Source organism: Toxorhynchites rutilus, chromosome 1 (genome assembly GCF_029784135.1).
Source record: "Toxorhynchites rutilus septentrionalis strain SRP chromosome 1, ASM2978413v1, whole genome shotgun sequence".
Lineage (NCBI taxonomy): Eukaryota > Metazoa > Arthropoda > Insecta > Diptera > Culicidae > Toxorhynchites > Toxorhynchites rutilus.
In genome coordinates, this window is record NC_073744.1 from 82,412,694 (window position 1) to 82,432,546 (window position 19,853).

The window sequence follows — 19,853 nt, forward strand, 5'->3', positions numbered from 1 at the left end:
GAAGCCATGAGGTAAAGATGATGATGAGACTAAAATAAAATCGAGGGACATGTGATGAAACATCCAACTGTAGAAAATCGAAATCGTGGCTCATTTTGAATTTGTGTTTGAAACAAGCGGTTTTGCGGTTTCCCGGGTCGAAAATCTTTGCTACACACTCCATACTCCATACTAAGTCATCCAACATACCCTTATGCAACTCCTTCAATGAGAAATTTAATCGTCAACTTTTGACCGTCCAGATTTTAAAGCTTTTTCTGAATGCAGTTTTTATTCCGGACATGGGTTTGTGAAATTCACATTGATCTTGATTTTTACATTTTTTTTGTTAACAGCTAGGTACTATGTTTGACACTAAACTAAATTGACACAATAGTAACTATCATTCACATTAATTCAACCTGCAAAAAATGTCATGGTTTGGGCATGATATTGAATGTAATGAAAAAGTGTCCGGATTAAAAAGCGTCCGGATTCAGAAGCATCACTGTAATGAGCGTTGAATTTTTAAAATTGCTACTAATTGTGAGTGTATTGGTGTGTTTTTCATGTACATTGCAGCTTAATATTATATGTTCATGACCCATTCTCACCTCCACTCAGCTTTAACAAGAAAGTATTTCGAAAATGTTGAAATTCTAATGGAAAAACTATTCTGATGTCCGATTTAGAAATGACTCACCTGGCAACATTTAAAAAAATCATTCTATCCAATAGTAGAAATTATACTAGTTCCGTATAATGCTGGGCATGATATTTTTTGGGGGTGTGATTTGATGACTATCTACATATCAAATTTTGCTGTATTATTAAATAATAACTATTTATAATACAGTTGAGTGTTATGCATTGAAAGTAGTGAAAATATGTCTCGACTCGACTCACAGCTTTCAAAAATATTCGCAATATTTGTCAAGATATAACTAATAATAACTTTCTCCGTTTTTTGACCCAATCTCACCCCCATGATTTATTCTCACCGCCATTGACGGTATATATTATATAAAGGTTCTCGTGTTAGTATTAGTAAATAGCGTGCAGTTTGGGAGGAATTCTAAACAAAATTTTAGTTCGATACACGGGGAAACTGCTGTGAGTTGGTACTCCCGTGACCCAGTGGTTAGCATCACTCATTATCATGCCGGGGGTTCGAATTAGATTATCATTGTGGTCGGAAGATTTATCGTCAAAAGGAGTTTCTTCCGACTCGCAGTGTGGTCACAATTATTCTCCAGAGCTTGCCACTCAGAATGTATTCGAGGTGTGTCATTTTCTATAAGAAATCTCAACTAAGTACTAATAAAAATGATGTAAGTATTACCTACGTTGATATGGCGAAGTTTCTCTAGGAAAGTTAGTGTCATTTAAGAAAAAGAAGAAGTTGTTTTCCTCCAAGATTATGTGATTTAACACCGCTGGACCATTTTTTGTGTGCTATGTGAAGTCTCTGATGTACGTCGATAAGCCGCATACAATACGGATTTTGGACCCCTCCCTCCCTTACGTAACGAAAGTTGTATACCTAACGAATAGCAAGTAACGTTACCTAGTAGGATATACTCCAATAATTTCATGGCCAAAACGGATAAGCAACTGATCGCCAAGACAACACCCGACAGGAGGTCAAAGCATTTTTGTAGAAATCTTAGTAAATGTAGAACTTAATGAAAACTTATTACATTGAATTATCCACTGTGGTTTTTTTTCCATCGCTATCCGAAATTAGTAAATTTTTTCAAGTCCTATGTTATCAGTATTATATTTGAATTTAATGATCCATGTCTCCATGAAAAATACGTTGACCCGAATTTGCGGAGCAGTTAAGTAATTCAAGCGCGATGAGCTCCGCTCAACCATGACCTGAGATGAATGATTTGAATTGGATTCAGTACGATGCGCTGGATTGCTGATGTGCATCATTATTCCGAATTGTGACTTGCGAATTGAGCGAGAAATAATAGATACTCCGTCTAACCAGAAATTCTGCCAACAGAAGTTATGATTAGTCCACGTTCAGAACTAGTTCAGGAAAACTTAAGTTGGATGAAAGGAAGAACACTTAATGTTGTCTTCCCTCTGTTGACGAACCACTTGGAAGATTGAAATTAGGCATCTAATTTGAACAGTGCATAGATTCGAAAGTTGAGAATCAAGTGGTGCATTCGTTCAATGATTGGTGCAACGAAGATTGTCGGAAGAGCATTTGTAGATGTATATCACCTACCCATATTTTAAACGCCCTTAGCGTTACCTTCTTCATCTACTAACAACGGTGCATGGTAAGCGTAGGTTGACGTCATAGAGCTGATTTATTGTGCAATTCTAGCGACGAATTGCGGTTGACAAATTTATTTTCTGCAGCATCCGATTTTGTTTGAAATTTACCGGACGAAAGCAACTCAACGTAAGCAAATTGAAAACGGAGTTCGAAAAAAATATTTAAGATCTCCTCTCGTTCGTTGTGCATTTGGTCGGCTTTCTACATCGAAATGCAATAAAGATGGCTACCATATTCGTTAAGTGCCTGAAATACACAACATCGATGCAACAGACTGTGGAATGAAACATGACGGAGCAGACGAAGGGCATATTTTCTTACTGTTTTGTTTAGTTGTGCATATATTCCGGATATAGGGAGCACTAACAATTACAGCATATTTTAGGATTTTATTCTTCTCACCAGGTAGTGTCTTCTGGTATAAAGTTTAGAAGCAACCAACAATGTATGCATGAAATCCAACATTGCGTACATCTACAAACACAAATGTTCAACTTTTTACGCTTCAAAAGTCTAATTTCGTTATTGAATCAACAGTTTGTCGGGAACTGAAACCAGCCACTAAATATCTTACCGACGGTAGAAAATGATAGAAAATACCCGAACTGGGTGCAGGAGAAGAACGTGTGGTGAAGGGTAGTGCACTATAAGCATTACCATTATCTTCTTCCCTCTAAAGTTCAGTAGGATGAACGAAGAAAGAATCGTTACTTTTTTGCGCTTCTGTATCCCAATTTCCTGTTCATCACCTGATCTGTCGTCATCTTCTACACTTTTGTGCCATCAACACTGATCGATAGAAAACGAGAAAAAAATTTCACTACGTGCGCCAGACACAATGTTTTTTTTATGGGATGCCATCTATAAAATCCAAGGATGATGGAAAATTGAAAGATAATGAATGAAAAGAGAAAAAACGTCGATTGAGTAAGTTTTCTTTGAATTTTCTTTTCTTTGTTCCTTTCTTCCATTCTTATTTTGACTATGGGGGTGTGTTTCAGTGACTGAGTGGTTAGCGTCACTCATTATCTTGGCGGGGGTTCGGATTCGATCCGTTTTCTGGTCGGGTGTTATTTTTCGTCAAAGAAATTTCTTCCGACTTGCATTGAGGTCACGCATATTCTAAAGCTTGCCACTCCAGAATACATTCAAGGCGTGTTATTCGGCCTAACAATCTGAACTAAGTACTATTTACTAATAAAAATGACGCAGATAATATCTACGTTGAGAAGGGAAATGTTCCACTGGAAACGTTAGTGCCATCCAAGAAGAAGGAGGAGTGTGTTCTAATGTTTCTTTTTTTGTAATTTATTAATTGAATATTTAAAATTCAGTGCCAAATTATGTTACAAACATATGGCTTTATAAGATTATTACATTTTTCCCAAAATACAATATGTTTGATGCTCAAGAGGTATAGTTCACATAACCTACTCTAAACCGTATTGTGATCTAACGACTATCAAGATGAAGTTGTTGAAGTCATTTAGTAACGCGATTAGCAGCACTGATTAGTCAGAACGACAGTCTGTCATTCTGTAGTTTAGTTAAACTAAATGATGTTGGTTTGTCTGACTTTGTGTGTTTTCACGCAACGAGTAAATGCAAATTTCTTCATGAAAGTAACATGTAATCAAGACGAGTTTGATTTTTTTTTAAAAGCCCCAAGTTTCTAGTTGCTAATAAAGCGTTCAAATTATCCAAATTTTCATGTTTTTGAATGATTTTCTTCAAAGAGAAATTATGATCATGGTTTGCCCGGTTTTAGAAATCACCATTTTTGAATTGAAAAATTCAAATTTTCAAGTAGATGTGGTCCCTGAAAGTGGTGTTTTCGTATTTTTTTTAAATGCAAAATAACTTAAAAATGCATAAAACGTCTCGAAAATAAATTTTTGGCTGAAAATCGATATTTTGGAACTAAGCCTGAGCGGCCAAAAAATCTAAACTTTAAGTGCTTTGAGACATCCCTAAATCATGTCCGATTGAACTGAAATTTTGCACAGGGCATTGTTTTGGGTCAATAAACAAAATGTACATGGTTGGTTCTTTAAATTCGATAATTTTTTTTCTATACCTCTATTGCCACTCAGTCTATGTCCCAGAAGGTCGATTTTAGACCAATATTTTTTTTGTTCGAAATTGCGCCAGATCTCGACGTTTTATGAATGCATTTATGTATTTTAAGTTATTTGGCATCGAAAATAACAGGGCAAGGTAAATAAAACCGTTTAAAAAGTTTCGATTTTTCAAATTTCAAATTTCATTTCATAACTATTTGCAGGTGTGTCTAACACTGCGGTTTGGATGAGTTATCTTTTGTAAGGGAACTATAATATCAAATTACCGAATCTCATTCAAAACAATTTGGTTAAAAATTCATTCAATATGTTGGTTGTACATAACTGAATTCGATATAAACCATATTGCGCACGATCTCTTACAATCAATCATAACATATCATAACAGAGATGTACGGACAAACCGTACATAAGAATTAAAATATAATAGACAAACTAAGCTATCTCATTATTAAAATCATTATTTCGTGTGAGAGGAGACTTGCACTAAAACCATTCTATTGAACTTTCTATGGGAAATAATAGCAATATTTTTTTTCTGATCGAAAAAGTTGACCGATAATAAGTTAAAATTATATAAAATAAAGAAAGTTACATCTCACCATAATGGATGCATTCAGGTTTTTCCTTAGAGCCCTGCAGACTTTTGTCGGCCGACTTAATCAGTACAGAGCGATATGCATATGCGCACATTACATCGATTCAGTGTCGGCCGATTAAAAGTTTGATAGACTTTTCGATTGCATTCAAACTATTCTGTCGGCTAAACATCGTCCGACTGTATAATAAATGTTGGCTAACTTTGACTTAGAGCACCCGCAGACTGTAGACTTTTATCGACCGATAAATTGGCCGTGCGAATATTTCAATAATGAAATCGCTCGATTCACAATCGTTTATTGTATAAACATCCATCTAAAAGTTGATTGAAGAATTAATGAATAATTAAGTAATTTATGATGCATTGTGTAGAATATTTCACTAAATAATCTATGACATAGAATGGAATGCACCCAACGCTCGTTTTTTTTTAGATTTGTCTTCTCCGTTGTACACAGAGAGAAATAATTAGTAAATACTAGCTGACCCGATAAACTTCGTCCCGCCCAATATTTGTTTTTGTTATCAATACCTTCAAACTTTCGCGTTTTCTTACTAAGCGCAAGTTCATGAGTCCAATCGCAGAACCGTTCATTGATTGATCTTCTAATCGACCCCGTTGAATTTACCTTTTACTAAAAAATGACTAGTACTTCTACCAAAACTCATCATTATAATATCAGATTATTTTCAGACACAATTCTCGTTCAAGATTTTTCAACCACTTGCAAATAACATATTTCTCCGTTACATGGAATAATCTCAATATACCTAATTTGGTTTCATTTACTTGATTAGTTCTCGATAGTACAAAAATTGATGTTTCATTTGCATGCCAGCCACCCCCCTAAGAGAGGGGGAAGGAATATATTACCACCGTAAAAACATTTATTGCACCCTAAAACCTCCAGATGTCTAATTTGGTTTCATTTGCTTGATTAATTCTCGAGTAATGCAGAAATTTTTGTTTCATTTGCAGGGCAGGCCCCCCTAAGAGAGGGAGAGGAGTTTCTAACCACCATAGAAACATTTATTGCACCCTAAAACCTCTAGAACCTGCTTAATTTGGTTGCATTTGCTTGATTAATTCTCGAATAATGTAGAAATTTGTGTTTCATTTGTATGGCATACCCCCCCACCCCCTGAGAGTAGGGGGGAGGAGTAGTATCTAACCACCATAGAAACATTTATTGCATCCTAAAACCTCCATATGCCTAATTTGGTTTCATTTGCTTGATTAATTCTCGAGTAATGCAGAAATTTGTGTTTCATTTGTATGGCAGTCCCCCCTAAGAGAGGGGGGAGGAGTATCTAACCATCATAGAAACATTCATTGCACACTAAAACCTCCATATGCATAATTTGGTTGCATTTGCTTGATTAGTTCTCGAGTAATGTAAAAATTTGCGTTTCATTTGTATGGCGGAGGGGTCTCAAACTATCACGAAAACTAGCCCCAAATACCCCTAAATACAAATTTACATGTTGATCGGTTCAGTAGTTTCCGAGTCCATAATAATCAGACAGACAGACAGAAATCCATTATATATATATATATATATATATATATATATATATATATATATATATATATATATATATATTATATATATATAGATATATACATATATATATATATATATATATATATATATATATATATATATATATATATATATATATGCTTGCTTGATTAATTCTCGAGTAATGCAGAAATTTGTGTTTCATTTGTATGGCAGTCCCCCCTAAGAGAGGGGGGAGGAGTATCTAACCATCATAGAAACATTCATTGCACACTAAAACCTCCATATGCATAATTTGGTTGCATTTGCTTGATTAGTTCTCGAGTAATGTAAAAATTTGCGTTTCATTTGTATGGCGGAGGGGTCTCAAACTATCACGAAAACTAGCCCCAAATACCCCTAAATACAAATTTACATGTTGATCGGTTCAGTAGTTTCCGAGTCCATAATAATCAGACAGACAGACAGAAATCCATTATATATATATATATATATATATATATATATATATATATATATATATTATATATATATAGATATATACATATATATATATATATATATATATATATATATATATATATATATATATATATATATATATATATATATATATATATATATATATATATATATATATATAAATGGAGTGACGTCTGTCTGTCTGTCTGATTCTTATAGACTCGGAAACTACTGAACCGACCGACATGAAAATTGGTATGTAGGGGTTTTTGGGGCCGGGGAAGGTTTTCGTGATATATTGAGACCCCTCCCCCCTCTCTAAGGGGGGGCTGCCATACAAATGAAACAACAGGAATAATAGAATCATGTGGAGAAAAAAAAAAGTTCTATCCTGGTAGGACAATGGAAAAAAAGTAACTTTTCTCTCTGCTACGGAAGCTCCGCATGTAGATACCCTATATGCAGTAAAGGCGAATTTTCTACAAAACACGCCAAGAAAACCGACTAACAATCCCTCGTCTGGTTATCGGGCAGAACGGTTTGCAACGGAGTATCAGAAGCTAGCTACTGAAAACACAAAAGAGTGAATGTTCCCATTAATTGAAAAAAGAAGGATGGACAGATGTGATGGCAGTATTATGCTTTGGATATGCTTAGTATTAGGAACTGGCTATTTTCGTTCCACAGCAGAACATAGTTATTCCTTAATTATATGTTTACTAGCTGACCCGGCAAACTTCGTCCCGCCCAAAATTTATTTTTCGTTATCACATCCACGCTTTCTTACTAAGTGCTGTTCATGGGTCCAATCGCAGAATTATTCATTGATTGATCTTCTAATCTACCTTTCAAAATTACCTTTTACTGTAAAATTTCTAGTACTTCTACCAAAACTCGACATTATTATATCAGATTATTTTCAGACACAATTCTCGTTCAAGACTTTTCAACCACTTGCAAATAACATGTTTCTCCATTACGTCATATGCCAAATTTGGTTGTATTTGCTTGATCAATTCTCGAGTAATGCAAAAATTTGTGTTTCATTTGTATGGAGGTACCAGCGCCCCCCTTCCCCTTAAGAGAGGGGAGTATCTAACCACCATAGATTCATTTATTGCACCCTGACACCTCCATATGTCAAATTTCATTTCATTTGTTTGTTTAATTCTCGAATAATGCAGAAATTTATGTTTCATTTGTATGGCAGCCCCCTCCTAGAGGGTGGGGGAGTGTCTAACCATCATAGAATCATTTACTGCACCCTTAAACCTCCATATGCCTAATTTGGTTTCATTCGTTTGATTAATTTGCGAGTAATGCAGAAATTTGTGTTTCATTTGTATGGCAGCCCCACCTCAGAGAAGGTGGAGGGGTATATAACCACCATAGAAACATTTATTGCACCCTAAAGTTTCTATATGCCTAATTTGGTTTAATTTGCTTGATTCATTCTCGAATAATGCAAAAATTTGTGTTTCATGTATGTCTATCTATGTGTATCTAACCACCATAGATTCATTTATTGCACCCTGACACCTCCATATGTCAAATTTCATTTCATTTGCCTGATTAATTTTCGAGAAATTTAGAAATTTGTTCATGTGTATGGCATATATATATATATATATATATATATATATATATATATATATATAGATACTTTTATTTTAATTATCATTTGAATTGTCTAAAAATGCTAGGAGTTTTTTTTCGAAAAATCGAACATTGGCCGAACATTAGGTTGCAAATACAAACACACTGCGGACAAAAAGTCACCTAAATAGTCAAATATACGGCAGTCACACATGCATTGAGGGGGGGGGGGCTGTCTGGAAGGTCGAAAAATAAATAATTTCCGTGTATTTCGGATGTTACAAATGAAGTGAAGTGTTCGTGTATTTTGGTTATTGTTTAAGGTATATTTGAAGATGTATTTTCCATTTTTTGAGTGTACGAATAATGATTATGACACTGTTGACAGCTGGATGCGTAGATGCTGTCTGAAAATCGGTACCATGCTGGTGGTATCGGGTCTGAAGCAACGAGGTGTCGTAGAAAAAAATTCAATTTGAAACTTTAGGACAATACCTAAAGTGTTACATAGGGGTTTTTGAAAATTCGAAAAATTGCGGCCATTGTTGTTAAAAATTAGATAGTTTTCATGAAAAATCTCTAAATAGCGATTTAAAAAAAAATACAAAAAATGAGATATCAAAAAACGGCTGTGTAATGCTTTAGATAATCCATAATCCAATAGATAAAAAAATCAGCCAAATCGGTTGAGTAGATTCTGAGATATCGATACCACCAGTTGGAAAAACATGGTTTCGAGAAAAACGCGATTAAAAATTCGTACAGCAATACTATATCCCTTGAGGTGACTTCATGCTTTTGGCTGGCTTTCCAACGAAATCAAATATCGAAAAATCCTTTTGGGACAACATTTCTGAGGGTATAGCTTCCCAAAAATGCAAAAAAAAACAAAAATTCTTTTTTTTCGAATTTCCAGACCGGGGTCCCCCCTTAACTTCACATTCCAAGACTAACAAGCAGGGGAGGGTAAGAGCCCCCGCAAACTGTAGACTTTTTTTCGTCGAATAGGTTGATCGGGTAGGGTTGCTAGTGCGCACACTAGTCAACTGTCGACCGACTATTCTCGAATGACTTTGTATTCAATTTATGTTTAACTGTTGGATAAAACGGTTGCAGAATGGAGGGATTGTCCAGATATGTTATCATTGCTCTCATACACTTAGAAAAATATATCTCAGAAATTGAAAGAAAATGTTGTCATATCTGAGAAAAACACGTATTGACAATTTTTATTGTTGCCATAAGGTAAAACGAAGGTAAAAGTTTTAATATAAAGGGTGTGCCACATCAAATTGCATCACGGAAAAAACGCTGTAGAAATTTAATTTTCAGGAATTATATCTTCAGCTTTCGCTTGAAGATATAATTCCTCGCCCATTTACTTGATTAATTCTCGAGTAATGCAGAAATTTGTGTTTTATTTGTATGGCAGCCACCCCTAAGAGAGGGGGGAGGGGTATCTAACCACCATAGAAACATTCATTGCACCCTAAAGTTTCCATATGCCTAATTTGGTTTAATTTGCTTGATTAATTCTCGGGTAATGCAAAAATTTGTGTTTCATTTGTACGGCAGCCCCCTCTAAGAGATATATATATATATATATATATATATATATATATATAAGTTATAATCACCTAAGGTTCTGAAAGATGGTTGAACAAGAACATGTTAGATGGTTGAGCTCTAGGCTAGAACTACTTTATTTTGACATTGCTCCATATTTTATATCCAGCGAGAACTTGACTAATCTACCCGTTGACTACACTTTCAACTACCCTGCTTTAAATCATTACCCTCGTTCAATGACTACCCGCTCGACAACACATGCTCTGTGTTGATGGTTTTGAAGGTTAAGCCTGGTTTCGCTTATAACTACTCCCTCTTCAAGCGAGGAACGTCTCGTTCCGATTTCTGATGTATGCTGCAGAAATTTCACTACGTGCGCCAGACACAATGTTTTTTTTATGGGATGCCATCTATAAAATCCAAGGATGATGGAAAATTGAAAGATAATGAATGAAAAGAGAAGAAACGTCGATTGAGTAAGTTTTCTTTGAATTTTCTTTTCTTTGTTCCTTTCTTCCATTCTTATTTTGACTATGGGGGTGTGTTTCAGTGACTGAGTGGTTAGCGTCACTCATTATCTTGGCGGGGGTTCGGATTCGATCCGTTTTCTGGTCGGGTGTTATTTTTCGTCAAAGAAATTTCTTCCGACTTGCATTGAGGTCACGCATATTCTAAAGCTTGCCACTCCAGAATACATTCAAGGCGTGTTATTCGGCCTAACAATCTGAACTAAGTACTATTTACTAATAAAAATGACGCAGATAATATCTACGTTGAGAAGGGAAATGTTCCACTGGAAACGTTAGTGCCATCCAAGAAGAAGGAGGATTGTGTTCTAATGTTTCTTTTTTTGTAATTTATTAATTGAATATTTAAAATTCAGTGCCAAATTATGTTACAAACATATGGCTTTATAAGATTATTACATTTTTCCCAAAATACAATATGTTTGATGCTCAAGAGGTATAGTTCACATAACCTACTCTAAACCGTATTGTGATCTAACGACTATCAAGATGAAGTTGTTGAAGTCATTTAGTAACGCGATTAGCAGCACTGATTAGTCAGAACGACAGTCTGTCATTCTGTAGTTTAGTTAAACTAAATGATGTTGGTTTGTCTGACTTTGTGTGTTTTCACGCAACGAGTAAATGCAAATTTCTGCATGAAAGTAACATGTAATCAAGACGAGTTTGATTTTTTTTGAAAAGCCCCAAGTTTCTAGTTGCTAATAAAGCGTTCAAATTATCCAAATTTTCATGTTTTTGAATGATTTTCTTCAAAGAGAAATTATGATCATGGTTTGCCCGGTTTTAGAAATCACCATTTTTGAATTGAAAAATTCAAATTTTCAAGTAGATGTGGTCCCTGAAAGTGGTGTTTTCGTATTTTTTTAAATGCAAAATAACTTAAAAATGCATAAAACGTCTCGAAAATAAATTTTTGGCTGAAAATCGATCTTTTGGAACTAAGCCTGAGCGGCCAAAAAATCTAAACTTTAAGTGCTTTGAGACATCCCTAAATCATGTCCGATTGAACTGAAATTTTGCACAGGGCATTGTTTTGGGTCAATAAACAAAATGTACATGGTTGGTTCTTTAAATTCGATAATTTTTTTTCTATACCTCTATTGCCACTCAGTCTATGTCCCAGAAGGTCGATTTTAGACCAATTTTTTTTTGTTCGAAATTGCGCCAGATCTCGACGTTTTATGAATGCATTTATGTATTTTAAGTTATTTGGCATCGAAAATAACAGGGCAAGGTAAATAAAACCGTTTAAAAAGTTTCGATTTTTCAAATTTCAAATTTCATTTCATAACTATTTGCAGGTGTGTCTAACACTGCGGTTTGGATGAGTTATCTTTTGTAAGGGAACTATAATATCAAATTACCGAATCTCAGTCAAAACAATTTGGTTAAAAAATCATTCAATATGTTGGTTGTACATAACTGAATTCGATATAAACCATATTGCGCACGATCTCTTACAATCAATCATAACATATCATAACAGAGATGTACGGACAAACCGTACATAAGAATTAAAATATAATAGACAAACTAAGCTATCTCATTATTAAAATCATTATTTCGTGTGAGAGGAGACTTGCACTAAAACCATTCTATTGAACTTTCTATGGGAAATAATAGCAATATTTTTTTTCTGATCGAAAAAGTTGACCGATAATAAGTTAAAATTATATAAAATAAAGAAAGTTACATCTCACCATAATGGATGCATTCAGGTTTTTCCTTAGAGCCCTGCAGACTTTTGTCGGCCGACTTAATCAGTACAGAGCGATATGCATATGCGCACATTACATCGATTCAGTGTCGGCCGATTAAAAGTTTGATAGACTTTTCGATTGCATTCAAACTATTCTGTCGGCTAAACATCGTCCGACTGTATAATAAATGTTGGCTAACTTTGACTTAGAGCACCCGCAGACTGTAGACTTTTATCGACCGATAAATTGGCCGTGCGAATATTTCAATAATGAAATCGCTCGATTCACAATCGTTTATTGTATAAACATCCATCTAAAAGTTGATTGAAGAATTAATGAATAATTAAGTAATTTATGATGCATTGTGTAGAATATTTCACTAAATAATCTATGACATAGAATGGAATGCACCCAACGCTCGTTTTTTTTTAGATTTGTCTTCTCCGTTGTACACAGAGAGAAATAATTAGTAAATACTAGCTGACCCGATAAACTTCGTCCCGCCCAATATTTGTTTTTGTTATCAATACCTTCAAACTTTCACGTTTTCTTACTAAGCGCAAGTTCATGAGTCCAATCGCAGAACCGTTCATTGATTGATCTTCTAATCGACCCCGTTAAATTTACCTTTTACTAAAAAAATGACTAGTACTTCTACCAAAACTCATCATTATAATATCAGATTATTTTCAGACACAATTCTCGTTCAAGATTTTTCAACCACTTGCAAATAACATATTTCTCCGTTACATGGAATAATCTCAATATACCTAATTTGGTTTCATTTACTTGATTAGTTCTCGATAGTACAAAAATTGATGTTTCATTTGCATGCCAGCCACCCCCCTAAGAGAGGGGGAAGGAATATCTTACCACCGTAAAAACATTTATTGCACCCTAAAACCTCCAGATGTCTAATTTGGTTTCATTTGCTTGATTAATTCTCGAATAATGCAGAAATTTGTGTTTCATTTGTATAACAGCCCCCCATAGAGAGGGGGAGTGTATAACCACCCTATCCCTAAAAATCCATAGAATCATTTCATGCATCCTAAAACCTCCAAATGCCTAATTTGGTTTCATTTGCTTGATTAATTCTCGAGTAATGCAGAAATTTTTGTTTCATTTGCAGGGCAGGCCCCCCTAAGAGAGGGAGAGGAGTTTCTAACCACCGTAGAAACATTTATTGCACCCTAAAACCTCTAGAACCTGCTTAATTTGGTTGCATTTGCTTGATTAATTCTCGAATAATGTAGAAATTTGTGTTTCATTTGTATGGCATACCCCCCCACCCCCTGAGAGTAGGGAGGAGGAGTAGTATCTAACCACCATAGAAACATTTATTGCATCCTAAGCTTGATTAATTCTCGAGTAATGCAGAAATTTGTGTTTCATTTGTATGGCAGTCCCCCCTAAGAGAGGGGGGAGGAGTATCTAACCATCATAGAAACATTCATTGCACCCTAAAACCTCCATATGCATAATTTGGTTGCATTTGCTTGATTAGTTCTCGAGTAATGTAAAAATTTGCGTTTCATTTGTATGGCGGAGGGGTCTCAAACTATCACGAAAACTAGCCCCAAATACCCCTAAATACAAATTTACATGTTGATCGGTTCAGTAGTTTCCGAGTCCATAATAATCAGACAGACAGACAGAAATCCATTATATATATATATATATATATATATATATATATATATATATATATATATATATATATATATATATATATATATATATATATATATATATATATATATATATATATATGTATATATCTATATATATAAAAATATTTCATATATATAGATATATATATATTATATATATAGATATATACATATATATGTATATATATATATATATATATATATATATATATATATATATATATATATATATATATATATATATATATATATATATATATATCGGAAACTACTGAACCGATCGACATGAAAATTGGTATGTAGGGGTTTTTGGGGCCGGGGAAAGTTTTCGTGATATATTGAGACCCCTCCCCCCTCTCTAAGGGGGGGCTGCCATACAAATGAAACACAAATTTCTGCATTACTCGGAAATTAACCAAGCAAACGAAACCAAAGTTGGCACGTGAAAGTTTTAGGGTGCAATAAATGTTTCTATGATGGTTAGACAGTCCTTCCCCCACTCAAAGGGGGGGCTGCCATACAAATGAAACACAAATTTCTGCATTACTCGAGAATTAATCAAGCAAATGAAACCAAATTTGACATGTGGAGGTTTAAGGATGCAATAAATGTTTCTATGGTGTTAAGATACTCCTTCCCCCTCTCTTAGAGGGGGCTGCCGTACAAATGGAACACAAATTTTTGCATTACCCGAGAATGAATCAAGCAAATTAAACCAAATTAGGCATATGGAAACTTTAGGGTGCAATGAATGTTTCTATGGTGGTTAGATACCCCTCCCCCCTCTCTTAGGGGTGGCTGCCATACAAATAAAACACAAATTTCTGCATTACTCGAGAATTAATCAAGTAAATGGGCGAGGAATTATATCTTCAAGCGAAAGCTGAAGATATAATTCCTGAAAATTAAATTTCTACAGCGTTTTTTCCGTGATGCAATTTGATGTGGCACACCCTTTATATTAAAACTTTTACCTTCGTTTTACCTTATGGCAACAATAAAAATTGTCAATACGTGTTTTTCTCAGATATGACAACATTTTCTTTCAATTTCTGAGATATATTTTTCTAAGTGTATGAGAGCAATGATAACATATCTGGACAATCCCTCCATTCTGCAACCGTTTTATCCAACAGTTAAACATAAATTGAATACAAAGTCATTCGAGAATAGTCGGTCGACAGTTGACTAGTGTGCGCACTAGCAACCCTACCCGATCAACCTATTCGACGAAAAAAAGTCTACAGTTTGCGGGGGCTCTTACCCTCCCCTGCTTGTTAGTCTTGGAATGTGAAGTTAAGGGGGGACCCCGGTCTGGAAAATCGAAAAAAAAGAATTTTTGTTTTTTTTTGCATTTTTGGGAAGCTATACCCTCAGAAATGTTGTCCCAAAAGGATTTTTCGATATTTGATTTCGTTGGAAAGCCAGCCAAAAGCATGAAGTCACCTCAAGGGATATAGTATTGCTGTACGAATTTTTAATCGCGTTTTTCTCGAAACCATGTTTTTCCAACTGGTGGTATCGATATCTCAGAATCTACTCAACCGATTTGGCTGATTTTTTTATCTATTGGATTATGGATTATCTAAAGCATTACACAGCCGTTTTTTGATATCTCATTTTTTGTATTTTTTTTTAAATCGCTATTTAGAGATTTTTCATGAAAAATATCTAATTTTTAACAACAATGGCCGCAATTTTTCGAATTTTCAAAAACCCCTATGTAACACTTTAGGTATTGTCCTAAAGTTTCAAAATATTCATTGAATTTTTTTCTACGACACCTCGTTGCTTCAGACCCGATACCACCAGCATGGTACCGATTTTCAGACAGCATCTACGCATCCAGCTGTCAACAGTGTCATAATCATTATTCGCACACTCAAAAAATGGAAAATACATCTTCAAATATACCTTAAACAATAACCAAAATACACGAACACTTCACTTCATTTGTAACATCCGAAATACACGGAAATTATTTATTTTTCGACCTTCCAGACAGCCCCCCCCCTCAATGCATGTGTGACTGCCGTATATTTGACTATTTAGGTGACTTTTTGTCCGCAGTGTGTTTGTATTTGCAACCTAATGTTCGGCCAATGTTCGATTTTTCGAAAAAAAACTCCTAGCATTTTTAGACAATTCAAATGATAATTAAAATAAAAGTATCTATATATATATATATATATATATATATATATATATATATATATATATATATATATATATATATATATATATATATATATATATATATCTATATATATATATATATATATATATATATGCCATACACATGAAACACAAATTTCTAAATTTCTCGAAAATTAATCAGGCAAATGAAATGAAATTTGACATATGGAGGTGTCAGGGTGCAATGAATGAATCTATGGTGGTTAGATACACATAGATAGACATACATGAAACACAAATTTTTGCATTATTCGAGAATGAATCAAGCAAATTAAACCAAATTAGGCATATAGAAACTTTAGGGTGCAATAAATGTTTCTATGGTGGTTATATACCCCTCCACCTTCTCTGAGGTGGGGCTGCCATACAAATGAAACACAAATTTCTGCATTACTCGCGAATTAATCAAACGAATGAAACCAAATTAGGCATATGGAGGTTTAAGGGTGCAGTAAATGATTCTATGATGGTTAGACACTCCCCCACCCTCTAGGAGGGGGCTGCCATACAAATGAAACATAAATTTCTGCATTATTCGAGAATTAAACAAACAAATGAAATGAAATTTGACATATGGAGGTGTCAGGGTGCAATAAATGAATCTATGGTGGTTAGATACTCCCCTCTCTTAAGGGGAAGGGGGACGCTGGTACCTCCATACAAATGAAACACAAATTTTTGCATTACTCGAGAATTGATCAAGCAAATACAACCAAATTTGGCATGTAACGTAATGGAGAAACATGTTATTTGCAAGTGGTTGAAAAGTCTTGAACGAGAATTGTGTCTGAAAATAATCTGATATAATAATGTCGAGTTTTGGTAGAAGTACTAGAAATTTTACAGTAAAAGGTAATTTTGAAAGGTAGATTAGAAGATCAATCAATGAATAATTCTGCGATTGGACCCATGAACAGCACTTAGTAAGAAAGCGTGGATGTGATAACGAAAAATAAATTTTGGGCGGGACGAAGTTTGCCGGGTCAGCTAGTAAACATATAATTAAGGAATAACTATGTTCTGCTGTGGAACGAAAATAGCCAGTTCCTAATACTAAGCATATCCAAAGCATAATACTGCCATCACATCTGTCCATCCTTCTTTTTTCAATTAATGGGAACATTCACTCTTTTGTGTTTTCAGTAGCTAGCTTCTGATACTCCGTTGCAAACCGTTCTGCCCGATAACCAGACGAGGGATTGTTAGTCGGTTTTCTTGGCGTGTTTTGTAGAAAATTCGCCTTTACTGCATATAGGGTATCTACATGCGGAGCTTCCGTAGCAGAGAGAAAAGTTACTTTTTTTCCATTGTCCTACCAGGATAGAACTTTTTTTTTTCTCCACATGATTCTATTATTCCTGTTTGTTAAGCTTCGCCTGATAATTTTCCTGTTGTTCACAGATTTTCACCACAAAAACGAACACGAACACGATGGATGAGCTAACAAGATTAAAAGGATAGAGGAATAACTATACGGAAAGTGACTAGGAAGCAATCAAGGTGACTAAGATACTAAAGTAGGTTGATGCAAATCAACTCAAAGGTTGCTTCGAAAAAAAAAGTTCAGAAATAATGCTTATCTCATATCTACCTACTATCGTTGCAGTATCGCTGGAAAAAGTGCATACATTATGGAAGAAACTGAAATTATCGTATTGCTGGAACAAGTGTGTGTGAATGTATTATTTTAGCTATTAGCTATTATTTCAGTTATGAGAGTTGGTAAATGATATTATGTTTCGAACATTTCCAGTTGCAATCGGAAGCTTTATTGTAAGAAAGTGCTTGAGGAAGATAGACTTTAGTGTTATATGTAAGAACTTTCCCATCAGGGTGGAGTTGTTGTTGATAGGAACGGGTTTCACCATATGGCAGGGTCAGAATTTGAGTTAATTCTCATTTATTTTTCTACTACTTGTACTGTAATTCTATATAAAAATCAGAGACAAAGCAAGAAGATTATATATATGATGTAAGAAGATCATACACAATTATCATAACAACAATGGTTTAATGTGTTTTTTTCTAATTATCACTCGCGCTAATAACTAATTAAATGCTTAGAAAGAAGGTAAGTTCACGGAAAGAATTACGAAGATAATAAGTTTGAGAGCCAACCATTTATGCGGTAAAGACGAACACAAATATCATGCTTTGCATTACATTATTTTTTTCAACAATTTGTAAGAAATCACATTGTTCAGTAGCGGTTAATCCAGCGGAATATGTTGGAAGTTTCCTGGCTGAATTAATATACTTAGCCATAAGTTCTGTCAGTGAAATCGCGACTGCTACCAGTAGAGAAATTTGAAACGCAAAAAAAAGTTGTAATTCAGCGTTGCCAACCATCCAGATTTACCAAGAATCTTCCAGACTTTTATGGAATATCCAGATATTTAGACTTTGTCTGGTTCAGATTTCTCATGATTTAGGTTGACTGTTGTGCATGATTCTAGAAAAAATTAAGAAAAGAGCAGTGCTGACTGAAAATAAATTGTCGTTCAAGAAGTTAAGCGAAGTAAGTGCGGGGTGGAAGCGAATTTCCGATCGATGTTCACACCGAGTGCTTTAGGTTCACGCTTGATGGGATGTTGATGCTTCCCAGCTTCCCTAAATACCAGTAGCCACATGGTATGAGTTGCAACAGTGTGCTATCGCGCACTTCTCTGCAGCAATCGAGAACCCGACTGTTTCAGCCCAGCGTTCAATTACGCTGTTTGTGTTATCACTCGAACGAACACTCCTTCCATACACAACGATGACGATGCATTCACAAAGACGTACATATCCCTTGGTAAACACTGGAACACCAAGTTGACTCTAACCAGGAACAGTGATACATAAAGCACAAAGCCATCAACCTCCACAAACTCGTCGAACTGGCATCCTCCAATCCCAACTCTGAACTTTCGATCAGCAAGATAATCCTGCAGGAAAAGACCGAGTAACCTTTTGCCTTTTGCGCCCTAATCACGAAGCTGACGAAGGACTCCAGCTTCCAGTTGTCCAATTAGTTGCCGTCTTCCAGGAACTGCATTAATATACGATTCACCATACGCTTCATGATTTGCCGTACACAAGACAAGAATTAGGCTGATGTCACATTAGGCGGATATCGCAACGGTTATTTTCTCCATTTGAAAACCGCCCTGCTCTGTGTGACATGGCTCATTCACAATACACTGTAGATCCTCCGCTGCGGTTTTACTCGCGGAATCCGCGGCGGCGAATCCGCCTAATGTGACATCAGCCTTAGACCGATGGGGCGGAGATCGCCACTTGTGCGAAGAATTTGGTTGCTGGCATCACAAACAATGATGCTCTCGAACTCGTCAGATGAAATCCCTCGGGTCTGCTCGCTCGCTATATCACTTCCATACCCATTCCAGTCGGCCTTCTTGTATACTCACCTGCGTCTTCGAGTGGTGGTGTGGAGGCAGCTGCCGTGTCCCATCGTTACACGGACACTGTGACAGCCATTCACATCCGGTGACCTTCCAGCAGTTGTCCGGAACCTTCTTCATTGCTGTAGAAACTGTACTTGTTGGCATGTTTTTCAGTTCGTTCTTAGCTTTATTTATTAATTCCTCCTTCATTTTCACCGCGAAATTGTTGGAGTAGACACAACTGGGGAGCGTTTGGATG

The 19,853-nt window shown here is 35.4% G+C and overlaps 1 protein-coding gene across 1 annotated transcript in view; it reads left to right on the top strand.

Moving 5' to 3' along the window:
- Nucleotides 1-18,205, top strand: part of LOC129761116 (myb-like protein G) — a 49,980-nt gene extending 31,775 nt beyond the window's left edge. The window contains exons 5-6 of the mRNA XM_055758825.1: nt 17,610-17,725; nt 17,815-18,205. The gene's annotated coding sequence lies outside the window, so the exon portion shown is untranslated. The remainder of the gene's footprint in view (nt 1-17,609; nt 17,726-17,814) is intronic.
- Nucleotides 18,206-19,853: the final 1,648 nt, after the last annotated feature.